Source organism: Augochlora pura, chromosome 3, assembly GCF_028453695.1.
Source record: "Augochlora pura isolate Apur16 chromosome 3, APUR_v2.2.1, whole genome shotgun sequence".
Classification (NCBI taxonomy): Eukaryota; Metazoa; Arthropoda; class Insecta; order Hymenoptera; family Halictidae; genus Augochlora; species Augochlora pura.
The window spans coordinates 18,832,603-18,855,967 of NC_135774.1; the positions used below are offsets into that span (position 1 = coordinate 18,832,603).

At 36.0% G+C, this 23,365-nt stretch overlaps 1 protein-coding gene across 1 annotated transcript in view; it reads left to right on the top strand.

Annotated features, from left to right (window-relative positions):
- Nucleotides 1-23,365, top strand: part of LOC144478920 (tyrosine-protein kinase Dnt) — a 218,485-nt gene that overhangs the window by 22,102 nt on the left and 173,018 nt on the right. The window lies entirely within an intron of this gene.

The following is a 23,365-nucleotide window of genomic DNA, read 5'->3' on the forward strand; positions in this document are numbered from 1 at the left end:
AACATTTTAACATATTCTTGCTGATACTATGGAATGGTTTCGTGACATCTGCCAGGATGACTTGGCCAAGCTCGACCCGGCGATTCGCAGCATCGCGTTGTCACTTTTGTCTCTCTATTTCCATCTCTTTAGGGACAGTTGCGAATTCGACGCAGGTGTGCCGGCTCTTTCGCGGGAAAATATGCTTCGTTCGATGCGCAGAGGCAATTCCATTTTCGATTGGTGTTCCTACCAGTCTAGACTAGACCCGTCGTTCGCGGTTGAACGGATTAGAACCTCGGGATCGATAAACCATCTAATGGCGAGGAAAATGGTATTAGGGATTTTACTTTAATCCGCGGGCTGACCTCATCGTTCCTAGATCGTACGAGAGCATCATTTTCTGCTGAATCACCGGTATTCTATGATTATCAGGCGAGCAATAAAGTTGTGATGGATTCTTATTAGACCAGGCTGTCGTCGCTATTCTGCGACCACTTTGAGTGCTCGAGAATGTTTTCTTTCCGAGTTTCTAATGTAATCTTATAGGTTCTTGACTTTTATAGAGAATATAGAAATACATTATATTATTATTACTGTTAATAGAATATAGAAGTATAGATATAGATTATTAATGTTCAACGCTTTTACTGTAACGTCAATGATCTGAAAAATGTCCTGAAAATAAATTATTTTACTCAATTAAATTGAAGTTGCAAATTTTATTTCTATGGCGAATTAAATTAAGTTGTATACTAATGAGATTAAGAAGATGTAATGGATTAGGGTAAAAATTAATTTTTAAATCAGAGTAAATAATACCGTCATACACATATGTAAGACAGTCAAAGTGTCAAAATTGCAAGGCAGTATTTATAAATGCGAATGAACATTTCATTTCAACAAATGAGTTCATACAATCGAATTATATATTATTGTATTAAATATTATATTAATTACATATTACAATCGTGTCATAAATATGTAGGACAGTCAACGAACAATATCATAATGATATTATAAATATATTTGTAATTTGATAAATGTAAACACACACACAATTGTTTGAAACAGTGAATTGTTACAATTTTAAAATCATATCTCCTAAAGAAATTGTGTGGAACTTTAATAGGAAAATGGTACATTTGTTTTTGATAAATAATGGTATATTTGGTAAATCAATAACAATTTATATATTTCCAAGCGAGACCAAATTTGAATGGTAAAAGGGAAATTAAAAATATTCTTTTAGTTTTATTTTCGTCGGCGCTGCGAAAAAAAATGCGTTTGTTTTTGCTTTGTTTTCGTCGGTGGTATTGGAGAACCTCTCTTCCAGATGGAAGCGCCCGTGAAAATTGATTGAAACATGGTCAACGTTTGACTTGTTTACTCTATCTCACGTGCGTATCGCATTGACTGCGGAACGATATTGTTGAATAAATATTAATCGATGCCTAAAAGCATTTTAATCGACTCCAATTTGAAAGAATACGGCCTGTGTCACCGACGATCAAAATATTTAATGAATAGATCACTGACATGTCGCGGGTTATTCGGCGACAACGATCGGGTCCATAAATCGACTGCCATGATTTTGTAGCACGAACTTCATTCTGAAATACTAGATTGATTTGTAATTGCAAAACGAAAGGTATGCATTTGTTTTATTGTATTCGCAACGACTTCCTGTAAATTCTTGAAAGGCGACGGTAATAGAGATGATTAATTAATAGTTATGAATATTGTCATAATTTTAGATGTTGGCATTTCGATATCAAAAGGAATTGATTGTTACAAAGTTCGAGTTTATAATACAAAAAGATATAATTATAAAAACTAATATTACTTCTTAATATTTACATATTCTTTGAATTCGTATTCCTTGAGCAATAATTAAAAATGCGACGATATCTCTGTATAATAGTAATAAAATTCAGTTGATAAGGTGGAGCTATAAATAGTTAAATAAATTGTTATTATTGAAACTAATATTTGTCAGTGTAATTGTAATGAAGACAAAGAATAGAATCAGAGATGAAGAAACAAGTAATCGTACTTTGAATTATTCGCAAGCATCTGTCATTTGCTTAATTTCAATAATGTTCGGCAATAATACTGCTCCGGTCAGTCGACGGTTTTGAAGGTTTTTGATTGAAGGTTAATACCCCGGAGCAATATAACTTATTTCGGCTCGAATAGCACTGGGCTTACTCGACGTTTTTAGGACCATCGATCGTATAGAGGTGCCATCGGTTTCCATGTGACATATGGTACGTGCCAAACGCACGGTGCACGCATGACGTCCAAAGTGGTTTAGCACGTTTGCACATAGACGTATATGTACAGAGAATGAGGAGAGGGCAGGCGAGGGGAAATTTATACATATTTAAGCGTCGAGTAGCATCGGAAGTTTGGTAAAGTTCATTCAACAATGTTCCCGCAGCAAGAAGTGCCTTCTGTTCGAAAACATGAAACTTCGTTGTCATAAAATATGACAGAAACATACATATAAAATTCGACATTTAAAACGTAATAACTTTTCCAAAATTGAACCAAACAATTTGATCTTTTTTAAAGTGTAGAGGCACTTGTTTACCGTACAGTGACTGAAATGCTTTTATATTGTCATTATTAGTTAGAATGACACGCAAAGTAAAAGAACGCGCGTTTTTAACGTTTTATTTAGTCCGTCTTTGTCAGTTACAGATTGCAAAAGTGTTCCTGTTTATTTGTAAAAATAACGTCTTCGTGAAAGCTGTATCTTTGTGAAAGTAATATCGTCATAAAAGTAACGTCAGCGTAATAATAATTGTATTTGCAGACATTGATAGGTAAACATAAAATGCTGGCCATTGTAAATGAAATTCATTTGCGAAGAGATTTCTAAAGGGTCTCTTTGTCCTTCCCTTTGAAACTTAATTGCACAGAAAATATGCTTTCCATTCCATGGGAATTCTGTGTTGTTTCAGTGAAGATGGCCTCCAAGAAAAAGTACAGGAACGACAAAAGAATATAATAAAGCTCCAACGTTTTGGCATGAATACTTGCAACAAACGTTATGTATTTAATTGTGTAGCTTGACATTGTTTTTTTTTTTCGTTTGTTGAGACCCTTTGAGTTCTTATATATTGACTTTAATTAGAGCAAGTGAATACAAACTTTAACAAACATTTATGAAAATTTTAATAAACAATTATTGAAGTATTAATACACATTTATTGAAGTTTTAATAAATAATTATTAAAATTTCTACTTCTTGCCTTGCACAAATTTCCTAATGTTGAATATCATTTAAATGTTACTTAACATTCATCAATTTTTACGACACGATAAATTACTTTTATATTGTGCATTTATAATGAGTACGACGTAATGAAAATATCAGACAATTTCATAAATTCCTTCATGACTTTATTTGTAATTTATTAAAATTGTTTTAAGAAAGTAGGAACCAATGCAAAAATTGTTTGTTTTGCACAAGAGTCTATAATTATATTATATTCTTTCCATTCATACAGATTACAGACTACTTTTTTATCGTTTAATCTTTGGCTTATATCTAAAAGTTCACACTAACATTAGAGACAGATCCTATCAGTTATACTATGCTTATGCAATTCTGTATATTTACAGTCATTGCAATTACATGTCTACGCATACACTGTCCATGCATGCATTATTTTCGTTTCATCTTTAATAACATAATTGATTCATTACTTTTTCTTCAAATGAAAATTTTGCAAGAAAATCTTTGTTATTAATAATGTGAACGACAAAAATTCCGATCGTCGATAATTGTTACTCGTAACCAGTATTACAATTCTGGTTATGGATTCCTCGCATTCAAAAACAATAACTATTCGTAACCAAAAATTACTCATAATGGTTATTGATAACAGAAACAATTCTGGTCATTTTTAATTACTAACCGATGATCACAATACATAAAAATCCATTTCCCAAAGTTTTGTTTATAATTTAGTGATGATTATTCCTCGTACGAATAAAAAGCAATTTTCTATCAATGATTGGTTCTTATAAAATTTTTAACATAATAATAATTATGTCATAGAAGTTAATGTATAAATATAAATAGTTGTATATTTATAATAACTAATTAATATTTACATATATTTAGTCTCTGTGTAAAACCATTTCTTGTTTCACAAAGACTGTTTACATTTCCTCTAAAAAATCAGGAAGCCATTATATTCGAACACCACCTAGAATAAATTCTACATAATCCTGCAGACCGAGTATCAGCATAAACGATCGCATTCATTTGACACTGCCAATATATCCCTAGTAAAAAGCCACGCCATTAAATAAAAATGGTCGCTGCAGCTAGAAAATCTGAAAATCCTTCTAAAATCAGTTTCCTCGATCGAATATTTTATCGCCTGTGTTGCCATGAAAATCTCTCCGACGCGCGGTGCCTGGCTGCGGCTCGCAATCCGTTTATCAATTTCGAAAGCGGCGGGCGATAACAAAATCACGAATGCTTATCGTCCCGGCCGCAAGGGTAAGTAAAAACGGCACGGCGGCGTGACGCAGGAGGGAGGGGGCGTCAAAAAAACCGATCGCCGTTCATTCGCATTCATGGCGTTTCGAATCGTGCAATTTTTATGAGAAACTGTTTTTTCGCGCCGAGTATTTTGCGCGCTTGTACAAATGGCCCGGCGAAGTGCTTTCGCTAGTAAAATATTAGACCAGCGCGCGGGCGGCGCGCGAAGTGACCGGCTCCGCTCCGGACGAATACCCCGATGCTCGAATTTTCAAGCAATCGCGATCTGATCCGAACACTCGAACAAACCGGATATTCGAAAGAATCCGTCCTCAAACGGACGCACGCTTTAAAGGAACCGAGTCGCTCGGACAGGAACGAGCGGCTCGAACGAATCTGAAACTGAACACTTTTATTACTTCGTACACGACTTCGACTGTTTTAGCGACTCCGTCAACTAGTATTGCTCCTTTGTTTGTACCATCCGTTGTCTCGTAAGATGGCACAGAGAAAAGTGTAACACCGATTCTCAACAACCTACCCATGTTAACCCTTTATCGTACTTTGACGACTACGACTCGTGATGGAAATTACTAACAATAAATAATGAAGTATGGATGTTATTCCGTTCTCTAAAATTGGAATAAAATTCTAATAATTGGTAATTAAATTAATATTTAAGCATTCAAGTAAATTCAGTCACGGTATAAACATTAGTATTCTGTCCCTTAGAAGAAATTGTGTCAATTGACAAATTTCTAGTCGCAGTGACTGTGGAGTGAATGGTACGTCGAGGGGTCAATACCCTCGCAGAAATAGCGATTCTGTTATTGGCAAAAATGATCTTTTCCTATTAGTCCCCAATTTCCAGGAAATGAGGGGCTCATGTCTGACCGATTCCAAACAAACAACACCTTGCCACTACCGATTCTGCGCGGACGATTCGATTTCTTTCGATTATTTGATTCCATCCAAATGACTCGGTATTTTTCGAGCATGCGATTGTATTCGATTTAATTCAGTGTTCGAATCGATTCTCTACTTCGAGCCGAGTCAAATTCGGTTTTATCTTTTCCGAGTTTCCGCGCAGCTCTAACGGTGGACGGGAATGACGATGACTGTCGAGCATCGTGTCGAAAAAGCGCTACCTTCCCGCACGGAACGGAAATCAGAATGCGTAGAAAATCGTCGGATGACCGTCTGTCCTGCACGCGCGCGCGCACGAGCCAGCACATATTGCAAAACGGTCGTAGCTGTCGAACTCTATCACCGCATAAAATCTGCCTGCAGGCGTAATACCCGTTCTACCGGCTCCGATGGAAATTGCTCGTGATCCTCGAACATTTTTTATGCTTCTGCCTCTCTGCACTTGCTCGTCCATCCTGGTGTTGCGTTGTTCCTCGTTTTTCCTTTTTTTTTCGCTTTCCGATCTTTTTTTTTTTTTTTTGGTCACCATCCATTCGTGACAATCCACTGGAATATTCTCTCTAATGCCGATGTAGTTTACGGTAGCCGGATAGATAGAGGAAAAATCATTTTCCAATATTAGCACAATTTTGGGGGTTCTATTTGCCGAGAAATCGTACGCTGTTTCTTGAAACTTGAGAATTGAATGGTACAAATAGTGCTTAGGTATGAAAAAAGCTGTTAGGTATAAAATTTCATATAGTTAAAGAAATGTTAAGTAAATCTACAGTTAAGTTAGAACGATATCGTTGTACTTCAATGCAACCATCCAGACTTATGGGCTTAAAGTAGCCTAAGATATTTTCGTAATCTTTATGCGAATAAAGTGAGTTACACATGTAACAATGCATGTGGACGTACCTATAAAAATTACTGTAGAGGAACCAATGATTTGTAAAAACTGTGGTACTTAATAAGGAAAACATTTTATTACAATGTTGTTCTTATGATTATTGTTAAATTAATAATATTACCGTGTTTGGTTATCTTTCTAGTAATAATAAATGTATTTTTACTTTCTTTCTTACTTTCTAATAATGATAGAAAATGAAGAAGATATCTTTTTATTATTGTTCCTATTGAGGTAAAATATGTTTAATTAAACTTGTATATATTCATATTTCGTATATTAATGGATCGAGCTAGAATTTGAACCTGATTAAATAGTCTCTAACAAATACGCATCAACGTATCAATACATTGCTCGAAATATCTACATTTAGCTAACAACTTGAAATCCCGACAATTTTGACAATTATTTGCGTTTCAACACAAGGGTGTAAAAAAGCATCTTTTGATCGAAATAAGTATTGTATATACAAAATGGTGGTACAAATAGTGTTAATGTCATGGACGTCTTTTCATGTGCAACGAAACAACTGCACCTGAATTATTGTCGTCATAATTACAATAGTTCAAACTTAATTGCGTTCTAAAGTCAAAGTTTTACAACCACCCTCAGACATTCACCTCTAGACCAATCCGCCTAATCTTCTCACAACATTCATTTTAACATTTTGCCATCCGCACGTCTCATATAAATTCCTTCGCTTGGCTTCGGCGCACTAATTCTTTTCAGCACAGATCTTAATGTTATGTACTACTAGCTATCGTGTTTCGTTCATTTAACAAATATCAATAATGTAACTGTATCAATAATGGTAACTTAACGTCAAATTGACGCTGTGCCAATAATAGTACTGCGTTAAACTTACTCCACTTATAGATTATAGATCTATTGAGAGATTATAAATTGTCAAGTTTTATTAATCTTGTTACGTACGGAGATTTTCTCCCGACGTTTTTCTTTCCTTCTTGAAGGCATACGCTAGATAACGTCGGCGGTGAACGCAGTGCTTTCATTCAAAAATAGAATATCTAATTCACCGTATAAGCGTGCATTCAATAAGGGCCACACATTCGCGATTCTCGGTATCATCCGCGGTACGGTCTGGTCACGTAGGCCCAGTCTTCGCCTTAATCTAGGCGCGAGTTCAATAAGGGTCACACGTCTCCGATTCTGGGTATCATCCACGGCATGATCTGGGTCACGTAGGCGCGGTCCCCACTACCGAATTTTCTAGTTTAGATTCATATAAAAGGGCTGAGATTTTTCTACTCATCGGGCAGTTTCAAGTCAAATCGCGACGCGAGACGTAGCAAGATCGAGTCGAGTTCTCCTTCGAGCAATAGTTAACCCTCGCCGACTTGGTGCGAAAACCAGGAAGCGTGTCTTAGGACCATCGCGAATCATACACTTACACTTACGCACTTGTAACAGACTGAAGTTGTTAGATTATATTAGTTTACTTTCAATTCAGTGTACAAGTTATTTTATTCCATCTCCCAGTTCGAGTCAGTTGTTGGTAACGATCTCACAAGGATACACCTTTACCGCTCGAGGTGTATCTATTAATATTTCTTTGAAGTTACGAGGCAAAATTAGAGTCAAACCAAAACCCTATTACCCTACTGAGGTGGCGACCCGGTGTTGAAAGAGACATCGGCCAGTCCACGAAACCAACCTCCTATCTAAGGTGGCGACCCGGTGGTGAAAGAGACATCGGCCAGTCCACGCAATTTCCTCCTAAGGCGGCGACCCGGTGATGCAATAGGCACCGGCCAGTCCGTGAACATAACCTATCCCCCAGGTGGCGACCCGGTGATGAAATAGGCACCGGCCAGTCCACGCATTCCTACCTAAGGTGGCGACCCGGTGATGAAATAGGCACCGGCCAGTCCACGCAATCTCCAACCTTTACACCTAAGGCGGCGACCCGGTGATGAAATAGGCACCGGCCAGTCCGTGAACTATCCCTACACCTAAGGTGGCGACCCGTTGATGAAATAGGCAACGGCCAGTCCACGAATCTCCTACTAAGGCGGCGACCCGTTGATGAAATAGGCAACGGCCAGTCCGTGAAACACATCCTACAAGGTGGCGACCCGGTGATGCAATAGGCACCGGCCAGTCCACGAAATCCTCCCAAATTTCCGCACAAAATCATTTACCTCCGGCCACGTGTGCAGTGGCCCTCGGCTCGTAACAATCTCATCGTTAGTACTCACAAGTTTTCAATCCTGTCTCTTCATTTTCACGAAATTTGGAAAATATACATATGTAAATAAATGTAAAATTTGTTTGATTTATATATCTCTTTATTACATTGTCTTTCGTACTTACTCAGTATTTCTCTTTTAGATGATACGAAGCAAATCTCCAAGATGTAACGCAACTTTGCAAGACTTGCACATTTAAATTTGTTGTCCTTCTTTTTTTGTTTTTGAAATATACGTGGCAGTTTCTTTGGCTTCGTTTGTTAGTTTCGGAAATGAGTATTAGCTACTGTTGCTTCAGCTGACCAGAATGTCTGTTGATCGCACCATGATTAGACGCGCGCGATGTAGTAGCGACCTTCGAGTTTTCCTCAGGAGCAGACACACGATTTTTTTATACACGATTCAGTCACTTTCAATAAAAAGTCATGAAATCGGAGATTCTTGTGTTCCTTATTGAAATATTGACACGTCCTGAATGCATTAAATAATGCGCAATCAGAGAGGTATATGGAAATCTTTTTTGACCATTTTATAGTTTTTCTGTAATGCAAATATACATTTTCAGTTATAAAACATTCACAACTTCAATCACTACATACGATTATCTGTTTTATCTTATCATTATCATTATTATTATTTTATCTTATCTATTAAAATTATTTTTGTTAAATTGAATTATATAATTTCTGACGAACGATTCGATGTTCCTCGGAATTCTGAATAAAAAGACCCATTTGCGTCGAAAAAAACTATTAATCTTGGAGATATTCTAATTTTAATATTACGAATCCCTATTAGAAGTACATAAATGTATAATTATGCTTTAAAAAGGGCTTACTTTTTGATCAAATTAATAAATATACTTAAATGATTTTGCTGAACTTTATGTAAGTTGCAGAAGGGAGTTCCTCAATAATATGCACTTCGTCCGGGGTTACAATAAATATATTATTATATTATTATTGAGAATTCCGAAGAGCATCGAATCGTGCATAAAAAGTTATATTCATTCATTATATACATTCGTTCGTTCACAATCTCCAGCAGTCGAGATATAGTTCAATCTCCAGCAGTCGGGATATAGTTCTACCTCCAGCAGTCGAGTAAACAAACAACATTGTACGCGCAACCACTGCTCTACCATTTGAATCTGTTACCCAATATTAATTTGGCGGGTAATATATCCGCGACATCGGCATCACGCGTCCTCCAACGGTTCAATCCGGGCCTTACAACCCTGGAAGGGTAGAAAAACACCCACGCGTCGATACCGTAGTGCTCGCATCGCTATTCAATAACCTTCGTACGAAAGATTTTTTAAACAACGTATAATTCTGGAGATAATCGCGCGTAGCGATTAAAATGAGATAAACACCCTGTATAAAAAAAGCTACTAAAAGAAAATACTTTGTTTGAAATATTTATTTATATAAACACCGTTCACTTGGGAAATCTGAACATTCCGTAGCGATTCAACAAGCGAGAGCGTACATAAAGATAAATTGGAACGCCTAAGCAATAATAAAAATGAACGACGCGAGCATCGATTGTAGTTGGAAATAATTCGATGACTCTCCATAAATCATCGAGGTTTTCATCGGTCCCGGCGGATCGTTTCTTCTGGATGGAAATGTACGGCCGTAAAATCCGACACGCTTGGGAAAATAAATAATCGCGAGCCTCGAATGAATATTCAGTAGGTAAATCGCGTTTACGTTCATTCCCGGCTGACAGTCGTGCATAGAATACTTTCTCTGTGGTAGTTATAACAATCGATATTCAAGCGAATACTTATTTCGTATAAGAATTTCAATGCGAAACGCGTTTGTCCGGCCTCGAAAGGAAGGCGCAGCAAACGAAACGTTTTTTCCCGCGGAACTCTCTGTTCCATTCGCCGAGCAAATATTTAACAATGCGACGTAATTATTTACCAAGATTTGAATGCCAATTTTTGCGAGTTCGTTGAATTTATACAGCTGCGAGGCGCGAAAGGGGCGAAAGAATTAATCGCTGCAATAAATCGCAACGTTTCGGTTTTTGTTTCATTACATAAATTACCACGATTTTGTGGAATTTTTATGGTTGAAGGCGAACCAACGTGATAAATATATTTATTACCATTCGCGGGGGATTTTATGAATCTGCACGCGAATAAAGAGCCGCCGACAATTTTTAACGAAACACCGTTGTTCCGCCCGATTTTACGTTTCGAGAGAGTATCGAACGGCTCGCTACGTTCCAAATTTAATGAAATATAACTGATTTGCATACGCGAAGCGATGTTTATTAGATGTGCAAATAAACACAAATATTTACTCGACGCGCGTTGAAATGTGTTCGCGTATAAATATGCGCGGAAAGAGTGCAAGGACGTGTATAATTTCATTGACAAGTGTATTATCATTTTATAGCATCGCTGCAGAGATTCCTCAACGTTACTGATAATTAATATAAGTTTTGCTATTTAATATTTCAGAGAAATATTTCAATACGAACTTTTGAAGAAATTAACGAAACATTAATCTCAAAATTAGAACACTTTTCAAAAGTAACAGTTTTTTTAGTTAGATTTACAGTTTAATTCAAAATTCATGAATATCAACAAATTTTAATTTATGAGTAACAATATTCAATAAACCTTTAAGTATACATATGTATATGTAACATGTGTTCTAAGTAACTATAATATACAGGATGTCTCATCTAAGCTAATATTGTAAAAAATCTGGTAGACGCGTAATTTAAAAAAAAAAGAAAACTAATACGTGTCCTTTATTCATCTTGCTTTTTATCATAAATTTATATTTTTTTTTCTTCCGGAATCGTATTCTACACAAACAACGCATAGCTTTTGTTTGAAACCTTTTTTCTAAGTTCTATATTTTGTAAGTGTATTTAGCTGATTTTTTAAGGTTATGTCAAGAATAATATGGTTTTTCTATTAACGTGATAACGTTACTTTTTTCTGAAAGGTATTTTATTTAATTTAAAAACATTGTACTACAAAAAATATGTTTCATACGAAAGTCATGTATTTCTTTATGTAAAATGATTATGAAACAAAAAAAATATAAGTTTATAATAACAAAAGCAAAATGACATGTAACGGCTTGTTTCTTCTTAATCGCGTGTCTACGTGATAATCTCAACTTAAATGGAACACCTTGTTATGGAGTAGTATAACTGTAACATAATTGATAGGAGCGGTTACTAATGACTCAATACAATATTAGGAATAAAATTGAATAAAGTATAGGAACAAAACTGAACAAAATTGAGGTACTCTTAACCCTTTGCACTCCAGTGGCGACTCTGCGGCGCCATAAAAATTGTTGCAACACGTTCCAAAATTATTTCTAAAGCTATCGCCAAAGCTTAGATTTAAAAATTTGTTGAAAGTGTAACTGTTATATGAGTCACGAAACTCAATTTCATATGCATAAAATAAAATTTGTTATATAAAATGGAAATATTAAAAGTCAGTTAAATTATTTTAGATTTGCAGTTAAAATGGCTTCGAGTGCAAGGGGTTAAAATAGGGGTACTCTTAAAATAGAAGTGCTAATTACATGCGCGACAAAAGTACTGTCATGGAAAATGAAGATTGTTTAACGGACGTCCAAAATTGTGAATTTGTATTATACTTCCGTAGTCGGCGAATGAAGGGATAGGTGATTTTTCACGTGGATTCTTCGGACGAGCCGATTGTATATACACAATTGTCAGCACTATGCTACCACCGACGACAGCACTCGAAACTCTCGAATGAATATTACGAACTACTTGAAACATTAATTGCATGTATTTTACCGCGTTAAGCGAGCTTTGTCGAGAAGCGTTATCTCCGCGGTGAGCGTATGTTACAATGGATGGGCTCGTTTCAAAGTGGGCTAGAAAGTCATTCCGATGACGAGTGATCTACAGTGTACGTCGTTAAGAATTGATTCCAGTTCTATTTAACTTCGGTTAATCGCTGTGTCTAAGGATTTTTTTCCGGCCAAAACTAATTATTGAAATCGAATTTACACGTACACGTTCGAAATTTCTATACATATGACCAAAGTGTAGCATGTCATTATAAAAAACATTTTCATCTGTTTTCTGTGGAATAAACTGTACTCATAAACTACACTCCCAAACAAAAAGATAGCACGCGTGTGCTATCTTTAATTCCGCATTGTGTAATTAAGATAGCTCGAGAATTCTGAATGATATGTAAACCCTACGTCGTATGAATATGAAACCATAACATGTCTTCACTTGACTTCAGCGAACTTTGTGAAAAAAAATATAAACATATGGTTGGGTACACACAAAATGATAGCACAGTAAGGATTTGTTGATACTTTCTTCAGTATTCTGTCAGTTCTTGAGCAGTTAACGTAGTGTTTTTGAGTCATTAAGTGATTTAACTCATTAAATTTATAAAATGCAATGGGACGTGGAAAAAAATTAACTGAAAATAAAATTGCAACAATTATTACTTTGAGAAAAAGAAAAGTTACCATTACGGAAATTGCGAAGGAAATTAAAAGGAGTAGAAAAGTAATATATAATGTACTGAAAAACATTGATTTTTACGGTTAAAAGAAGAGTAGTGGCAGAGCAACTGGACTATCTAACCGTGATAGACGAGCAATTCTGCGTGAAATGGCTCGCAAAGCGGGTGTGAATACGAATATCAAAAACGTTCGTCGTGTACTCCGAACATCTAGCAATGTAACTAGAAGAAAAATTAAAAGAAAGCCACGCCTACAGTCTAGACACATGCGGGAACGTTTATTATTCGCAAAAGAACACATACATTGGAAGAGGTCCTGGAAAAAAATTATCTTTACTGATGAGAAAAAATTTAATTTGGATGGTCCTGATGGACACTTATATTATTACCATGATATACGGAAAGAAGAAATAAGAACAATCAGGCGACAAGCAGGAGGTGGAAGCGTTGTGATATGGGCAAGGATTGGCTACAATGGGGAAACCGATATTCAATTCATTCGGGGCCGAATCAACAGTGTAAAATATGTCGAACTAATTAAAAATCAAATTAATACGTATGCAGAACACATTGCTAGGAAGCCACTCATATTTCAGCAGGATAATGCTGCTGTACATACAGTAAAAATTGTTCAAGAGTATTTTACAAAAGAAAATATTCGTGTTTTAAAGTGGCTAGCATGCTCCCCTGACTTAAGTATAATTGAAAACTGCTGGGGAATGTTATCGCGAGCTGTCTATGCTGAAGGAAAGCAATTCGAAAACATTCACGATTTAAAAAAGTGTATCCAAAGAGAATGGAATAATTTACCACAAATTCAAATACATGTTATACAAATCTTTACCAAAGAGGATGATTGAAGTCATCGAAAATAAGGGCGGTGCCACTCATTATTAGTTTGTTATAATTAAAGTATTTTGTTCATAATTAAAATAAAGTAAAACATCACAAATCCTTAGTGTGCTATCATTTTCTGTGTACCCAACCATATGTTTATATTTTTTTACGCAGAGTTCGCTGAAGTCACGTGAAGGCATGTTATGGTTCCATATTCATACGACGTAAGGTTTACTCGTGCTATTTCTTTGTTTGGGAGTGTATATTTATTAGTATAGTATTTATTTAGTATACGATATCATATTTTACGTAAAAGGTTGATTTCAAGACCCATGGCTTCTTCCAGGAGTTTTGTTCCTCTTCATAAGTACTATATATTTAACAAACATTGACTACTTGAACTTGATTCTAAAGGACACATTCATTTTGCGGTTCCTTTATTTATCAAATCTACACCGATCCAGTGGTATAGAATCATGTTGTGGTGGTCGTTAATTTAATTAATAATAATAATTAATAGAATATTCAATTAGCATAGTATATTTTAACACTGGAACTACTTAGGGGAGTTAAAATGACTTGTTTGACATTCCTTATAATTGTTACTCGTTTTCAGTAGAAACGGTAGTAGCAGGTATACAGTCGGTCGTATCAATCTTTTCTAGTTTTGTTTATAGAATATTTTTTACACAAAAATGATTGCTACAACCTATACAAAAATATTCTTCATTCTTTATTTAATTTATAAAATGATATACATTTTTCCTATAAAAACGAATAAAAATAAATGTCCTCGATGACATCTACGCAATGGAGGTCGCACTAAAAGTCATCCGTTCTCATTTGTTTTTATTCGTAAAACGTAAATCGAATAATTCTTATTTAAACGTAACAGATATATTTTCTATTACGTTTAAATAGGTGACTAAGGTTAATTTTAATAACTTTAAAACAATTATGCGGCAGTCATTGTCTGTCGACTGTGGCTTTGTATCGTTATCGCTTGATTATCGCGACACACACTGTAGGCGCTTTGTAAACAGACTGCCACAGTTAAGGTTACGTTTGGTTAAGTATGAATCAAATTTTATTCTCTCGTCATCAATATTTAAACATTCAAATAGATGCAAGTACATAATAAATACAAAATTCCTTTTCGGAATTATATTTAGCATGAACACAAGCCAACCCTATACCCCAAAAATCCTTATGAATGGTATAGAACTTTAATTTGTGGACACCATCAGAATACTCGGACTGCTCTTTGACAGGAAACTAACCTGGACCACCCATATCAAATACTTGATGGAATCATGCCTGAAAAGATTAAATGTAATAAAATCTCTAGCCAATAACAATTTGGGATCAGATCAGGAGACGCTACTTAAAACCTATCGTGCTCTAATTTTATCTAAAATAGATTATGGAGCAATTATTTATAATTCACCTAAACTCAGAGTATTATAACTCCTTAAACCCATACATAACGCTGCATTGAGATTAGCCACAAGGTTATACCGCACTTGCCCAACGAGCGGTATTTTATATGAATAAAGAGATGCCGCTTGACCAAGGAAAGAGATTATTATGCCTCTCATATGCCTTGAAAAATAAAATATCACAATCATGGGACGCAAACGGGAAACAATAGCCCCTTGGACTATCTTAATACCCCAAATTGATATAGATTTACCTGACTCTACGAAGGATACAAGAAGTAGTCAAGAACACATCATCAAATTTTTAGAACTCAGTAACAATAAATATCTCCACCATAATAAACTGTGGCTCAAAATGACGCCTCGAAATTAGATCATGGAGTAGGTTACGCCATCTTCATGGGAAATGAGACATTTAAACATCGTCTTGCTAACCAAGCTTCTATTTTCTCTGCTGAAGCCTGCGCAATATATGACGCCCTAAAACTAATCCAGGTTAACAACTCCCAAAATTGTTTTATTTACTCGGATTCTATGAGCGTCATCCAAACATTACTTAACCCCCTTGAAAAAGAAAAAAGTAAACTAATTAAAAACATTCTAATGCTATACACTGATCTCACTTAGCTAAACAAAAATATAACTATAGCATGGGTACCTTCCTACCAAGGAATAAGTGGGAACGAAAAAGCAGACTCCAGTCCTAAGGAAGCAACAACTCTCCCGCTAAACGAAGTAAACCCCCCTATCCCCCATCTGGAGCTCATCAATCACTTCAAGAATATCGTTAGAATGCAGTGGAATCAGACCTGGGTTCCTCTATTCCCCACCTCTAAAAGAACAAAAATCCATAATATGGTTAAAGACTTGATGCAAGAAATTCCTACCAATGATCTGAACAGGAAGAAGAGGATGATAATGTCTCGTCTAAGGACCGGTCATACCAGAATTACACATGAACATTTACTGACAAAAACGGAACCACTAGCCTGCAACAGCTGTGTCGTACTCAAATCACTGTTCACCACCTGCTATATGATTGCAGAAGATTTGAAGCTTCTAAAAGGAAATATAAAATTAACTCCCACACGGCACTGACTTCGGAAAAGAACATCAAAACTACCTTGGAATATCTATCTGACTCCAACCTCGCCACCAAAATCTAATTCATTCATGAATCCCGCCGCTAATGACCCTGATGTCGATGCGACGTTAAAACCTTACTAAAAAAAAATTCCTTTCCCTTCCATGAAATTAGTGCGACCAAGAAAATTCTAACCCTTGTAATTGTAAAGAGGGGGTAAAGTAAAATGCTCGTTTAGAATGAATTGTGCACGGAACCGCACGTCTCATATCGGTGAGAAGCGTTCGAAAGGCCGCGCGTTGATTAATAATGAATAAAAGGACCGAATCACGACTTCCCGATGCAGTCGGCGGTCCTCATAAAAATTTCATTCAAGCAGACAACTCACCGCGCGCATCAATAAGATAGAGGGATGTTCTTGTACGATAAATCCGAGTGTTTCGTGTCGGCGGAACGTGGCCTAGGACTAGAAGGGAATCGTCAAGAGGATTGTGCGAGACGTAGGTGCATCGCCGGGTGAAGTTGGCAGGATAACGGTGTGCAACGACGGCGGGTGGCAGAGGGCCGCGAGAAGTTCTTGACGTCTGAGCGAGGATCCTTTCGTCCTTTCGCAAATCCAATTCGACGAGTCGCGTGCGTAACCTGCACCGCGTCGCAACGCGTCGCGCCGAGGAAATAAATCCGGTGACGAGTGTCTGAAGCAGGAGCCGTGTTTAGAACAGCCCCGGAACGTACCCGAAACGTGTGAAAAGGCATTTATTGTCGTTAACCTAGGACTAGGATGAAAGAGAGAGCCCCGACTTCCCTGCTGGCAAATAATTTGTCGGAAGCCTGCCGGCGACAGGGCTCGCCTTAGGCGCCGAATCATTGTTGGTTTTCCCGAAACGTCTAAAGAAAACTCATTCCAACGAATAATCTGTTCACACTGTCATTCATGGTTGATTTGTACTTTTATTTCTTTGGGGAGTTGTTTATTCAGATCATAGTGAAGGACTTTATAAGCTGAATCGATGTTGATTGGTACGTATGAAGTGAACGAGGTGTTTATTGGGAACAATGGACAGAATTATTGATGACAATTTTTCTAGTATTTGTTAGATTTCTATTAGGTCTATCGCAAAGTTCTGTTTGCGAATTGAAAGAAGATAATACATTTCTCATACATTTAATAATATTTATTATACAATTTAATTTCGTTACCTATTATTTCTAGCCAGCGCGATGGCAATATATAAATAACTTTATGAAAGTGATGTAAGTGTTATGTTACTTTTATGAAAGTGTACTTAATTTTATTTACATCACACTTATATTATTTGTCTACATATACTTTATATCACTTAGAATTGCTTTAGCAGCATATTCGATTATAACACAGTGAAAATATATATATAGGATTTTATTAAATGGTATAGTTATAATCATAATAATAATATAAATTTTCTTAGAATAATTTAAATTTTATGATGATGTGCCTAATTAAATTTCACCTGTATTTCATTTTCTTCATTTTCTTCCCGAACCATTAAGATCTGATTATTTGAACATTAATTAGAACTACTTAACTTATAAAGATTACTGTTTACGTTTTCACAGATACTTAATTTAGCTTTGTAAATTTAAAATTCTAATATGTCATAGGAATACATAAATTACAAACATTTGAGAAGTGTTTATAGAGACAACGTAACTGTTAAAAATTGAGGTTATGATTAAGTGCACACTCGCTTTAGGTATAGCGAATAAATCTCGCCTGAAATTAAAAAAATTATAATAGAAAGAATATAATAAAAAATATATAATATCAGATAAATAAACTGTCACAATTAAGAGGAAACCTGGAAAAATGTAATTTTCAAGGAGGAAGATAAAGTAGTGTTATCTTTAACTGTTATTAACTATTTCTAGCATTATTTGTTACAATTTACACATTACAAGGGGATATTGTACCTAAATAGTATATTACTTATATTTGCTATATTATCAATAGTATATTACTTATATTTATGATACTATTAATAGTATATTACTTTTCATATTTATTATATTATAAATAATATGTCACTCTCAATATTTATTAACGAAAGAATAATTTTTGCAATTTTAGCACAAACCAACCAAACGCAAGGAAAGAGTAAATTAAATTGCGTACAGTTGTCAAGCATGGTAAAAGACGGAATTCGGTTGCATTCTATGGTGGCGCGCAGCGGGGTGAAAAAAATGGAGGATTACATTTCATTCGAGCTAAGCGCGGAGAAAATTATTTTCTTGTTCAGTTCCGTTACGGCTTCTAATTTGGTTATTCTCTCCGCGAGGGAACTTCTCGTTTTTTCTTCGTACTCCCGATTCCCCCGCACCCCTTAAAACTGCAGCCGACTGAGCTGGCCTAATTATCACCGGTACCGTTCCGCAAGCGATAGGATGGGTTTCCTTAATCAACGACGGTTAATTAAAAACTCGTGGTAATCATCGACGAATTCCGGACGGCGAAACGAGCCGTCTATGATAAAAGGGGGGGCCCCTTGTAGGTGCGTCTATCGTTACCTCATTGTTTTTCCGTCCACAGTCGGCGACCGACTTCCTCTCAGCCGCGTACCTTCTCCATTTTGTTCTTCCCGCTTTTTATCGTGATGTAAAATGAGGACCGCTAAGATCTCAGACGTTTTTCGCTTCGTGTCCGTTCACGATTATTTCTTGCGGACCAGCTGTTGATAAAAAGGTTCTTTTTGGAATCCTAACGATAAAAATAAGGGTTAAACGATGGGAACGTGTATTAAAATGTGTTGCTGGATGTTGATATTTTAACGTATGTGTACAGCTATTTGTGTACAACGATAAAAATAATTCGGTTTAACGTCGTCGTTGTGTTAAAAATATTGTGATGCAATGTTATTCGGATCGGTTGAAATTGTATTTTATGCTTACGAAACTGATGATTCGGAATTTTATCGTAATTACTGGAATTTATTAATGGAACGAGAAAATTAAGCTTTCGACTGCGTAAATTTTCAGTGGTGAACATTTATAGAAGACGATATATTACATTAGAACTGATTTATTGTAGTTTATTTGATTTCGAAAGTCGGCTCAAAGCCGCCGAGCTTACAGATTGTTGAATTCGTCTTTATTATTAATTTCGTCCTCAATATTAGAAGCGTATATAAAAAAACTTAATTATCTCGTTCTTTCAAAAAGAGCAAGATATAAGAGAATCAAATCTGTAAAATTCTACATATTTATTATTTTAACTCAATACTCGCTAGAGTTCTTTTAATAGGGCACAAATATATATTGAAATTTATAATACAAGGTTTTTTTATATTCACAATAATTCGTCTGACTAATGTCCAAAAATGGAACGGCCAAAATTTTCAAAATTTAAATATAGATAATAATAGTAATAATAATAATAATGTTGAATTCACCTTAAGTAAGCTTAAAATAAAAACCCTATATACATATTTTGATAATTTTATTGATTTCTTCATTGCAGCGAATAATGCGTTAAATAGTAGTTATTATTGATCCACCCGATGCAATAAATCAACTGCAAAATTTTATGTGAAATAACAGTTTATATTGTTATCTAGTTTCAACTGTTTCACTCTTTCAGATTGCACTAACTCACTTTCACAATAAATACATAAAATCCGCAGACTAATAATATAATAATAATAACATTACATTTATAATAATAAAAAAATAATAATAACATTTTATAATATGACAATATAAGATATAATAATACAGAGAATCATTTTACGAAGTCCGTCATTTGGCTGGCAAGTCGAACGAAAATGCACTGGATCAATCTTACGCATCGCGTGCGATCGGAAAATCGCGTCCGCCTGTAACCGCAGCCTAATGAAGCCGCGTTTGTAATTACCGCGACAATTGATCACAGCAAGAGAGAAAGAGAGAGAGAGAGAGAGAATCGAGACAGCAGACAGAGCGAAGTCCCGATGAACTGCTCGGGGTCGCGAACCGCGTGGCGGAGGAGTTCATAGTATCTTGAAGAGGGGAACTTGCACGAGCATGAACGAAAACATTCATTAAGCTGGTCTGGCGTCTCTCGTTGAAAATGCCTGCGTCTGGTCGTCACCGCGAAACGACCAAGAAAACAGTGAAATTCGTTTAAACGCCCTTTCACAAGGCCGTCCCGGGGTCTGATCGATGCGATTGCACTTCGAACGAGAGCGTCGACCAGATACGAGTGGTTTCGGTGAGCGCGCGAGTCGTGAAACACAATCAACGACACTTGGCCCGGGATCGATCGAGAGGACCGGCCGTGTGGACAAGAGACTGTGGAGGCTCGTTAGAGGCTCGGCTACGGCCAAAGGAACGGAAAAAGGCGACTCTGGCACCTGGACCGCTTAAAAGTGCCACTCGGACCGTAATTACCGGTAATTATTATCTCTGGATTACGTCTACGCGACGGAACCCGCCGACCATCGATTCAATCGACGGAATGCTCACGGTCCGATCAACCGCACGCCACAGTCCCGGCGATTGGTTGCCGCTTGCAAATGAAGATATCCGTTTCTACGATTTGATATCTGCTTCTATGAAATAGGATGGTGAATATTCTTTTGACATGAGAACCACGTGACTTAATATTTTGCCGACCGGTCATTCGGTTGTAAACGTTTTTATATTTTCATTCGCATTCGCATTAAGGAATACTTATTTTATTCCTTTGCGAAAGGTACCTAATATTTAAATAATTATATAGTAATACATCGATATTAGATAGCAATTTATTAGTTTCCTTGACAACCGATTTACAAGCTAATGGTTGGGATAATAAGACGAATTATGGACCGGTAAAATTTGACAACGCAAAAAAAAGTGAGAAATTAGGAAAGACATGGTCGATATTTTTCGAAGTAAAGTTTTGTTGTATATTTTAGTTTTGTAACGTTTTGACATCAAAAAATTCTATTATCTAAAAATTTCACTCAAGTTCTCTAATATATGATAATGTATGTGTTGTATACGCGTTTGATCTGGATCCGGTTTGTAAGGCCGGATTTGTTTATACACGCTTGGTGCAATGCCGTATTAATAGATGTATGTTTGTTTTATATACACTTTATTTACACTGTACAAATATACTAGTTACGATGTTTGATGGTGTTTTACTACGTTTACGTTTGGATGTGTTAGGTATGAATGTTAGCTGTGATCTTAGTTTGATGCGTTATGTATGAATGATTACTGCGTTCTGTCTCTCGTTTGTCGTGTTCTGTCTGTTGTCACCTCGGTGTTTCGTTAATTGGTGGAGGAAATGAAATGTTTTCGATTGGAGGTGGGTGTGTCGCAGGGAACTTGGAATGAGGAGTGGGAAATTTGGTAGGAACTTCGTGTTTGCATCGTCTTCTTTGTTAAAGTAAAATTATGAAAGTTTGTCCGTGTAACGGTACCGTGGGTCTGTCACACGTGTTGTCCGGTCGTCGAGTCGAGTTTCGGTAAGTACGGTGGTCGTAAAGTAATTGCGTTAGTCGTCGTTCGTCGGATTTTGCCTATTGTCGATTGATTCGTATGTTTATGGCTTAATAACTAAAGAGGGACGGCTAGGCACTTTCGACCATCGGTGTTGCCGTCGCAACAGTATGTAAACAATACAGTGTTTAAATAATAGAACATTTGGCCAGGATGTTGTAAAAAAAATTTCTGATAACGGCGTCTCTATTGCATATATCGCTGCTCTAATTTAATACTAAAATATGTTTAAATAATGGAGTTTAAGTAAAAAGTCATACAAAGTTTTATTTTCCCATTACTGAATTGGTTTTCGAAAATAGTAAAATATTATTTTCAGTCTATCTCGTATATTGATTAATGATTGTTCCTTGTACATTTAAGAATATGTCAGTTTTCATTTTCTTTGTCTTTTTCTGCAATGTTTTATCTTATTTATTATTTATTTACTTATATTTATATATTTTGTAGTCACCTCCGAGCAACTGATGTAAGCCCGAGGGAACATGGTCGGTTAAATAAATATTATAGTATCCAGATAATACTTTTCAGTATGGAATAGTAGAATATCTTAGAATCATGTTCTTTTTTAACCCTTTGTATTCCTATGTCGAGTGTGACTCGACATTATTTCATGTCCAAATAAATAGATGTCGTGCACACGTTACCGACGCTCTTGCCGAACCGGTTTATTGTTATTAATATTATTCGATCGCTTAGATGGAAAGCCTCATTTCATTTACGTATATCCCGAAGGAAAACGCAAAGACTGTGCAGTTTGCTCAAATAGAAAAATACCTGGAAGGTATTTCAGGTAGGAAATTACAGGAAGAAGAGAAACCACCTATTTTTGTGAAACTTGCGAAAGAAAGCCAGGATTGCATCCTGGAAATTGTTCCAAAAAATATCATACTCTTGAAAATTTCAAAATATGACAATAGTGTAAATAAAACCGGTGTTTAAGTGAATTCGTTTCATTCTTTATTTATTTAAGTTGCCTTATTTTTTAGTTAAAATAAGTATCAAATAAAATACTTGAAAGTGTTAAGAGCTGCTGTTATCGAAATTCAAATAAAATTCGGAGTGCGAAAAGTTAAATGTGTATGCACTGAATATGAACGGCGACGTATCAGCAAATAATAACACTCGTTGTCCCTCACATTGGGGCAAACGTAACTTACGTCAGTATGATTCTAACCCACATAGAAAATCCACCAGTAAATGCAGTGTATTTAGAGGGTTAAGACCACATTCATATTCCAAGACCATGTTATCACAGTATCTAATCATTAATTGAAATGTTCAAACATTTCAATTAACGTCTAAAGATAGAGTAACGTGTCCAGGGGGGAGTACTTTCAAAAATGTATCGAAATGAATAGGTAAATACAATTATAAATTAATGGTAAGCAGGTTCTGTTATACATATATGTTCGTTTATACATATATATTCGTTAAAAAGATCGACCGTTCACTGTGTTAAGTGAACCTTTGCTCTGTTTTAACCCTTTGAA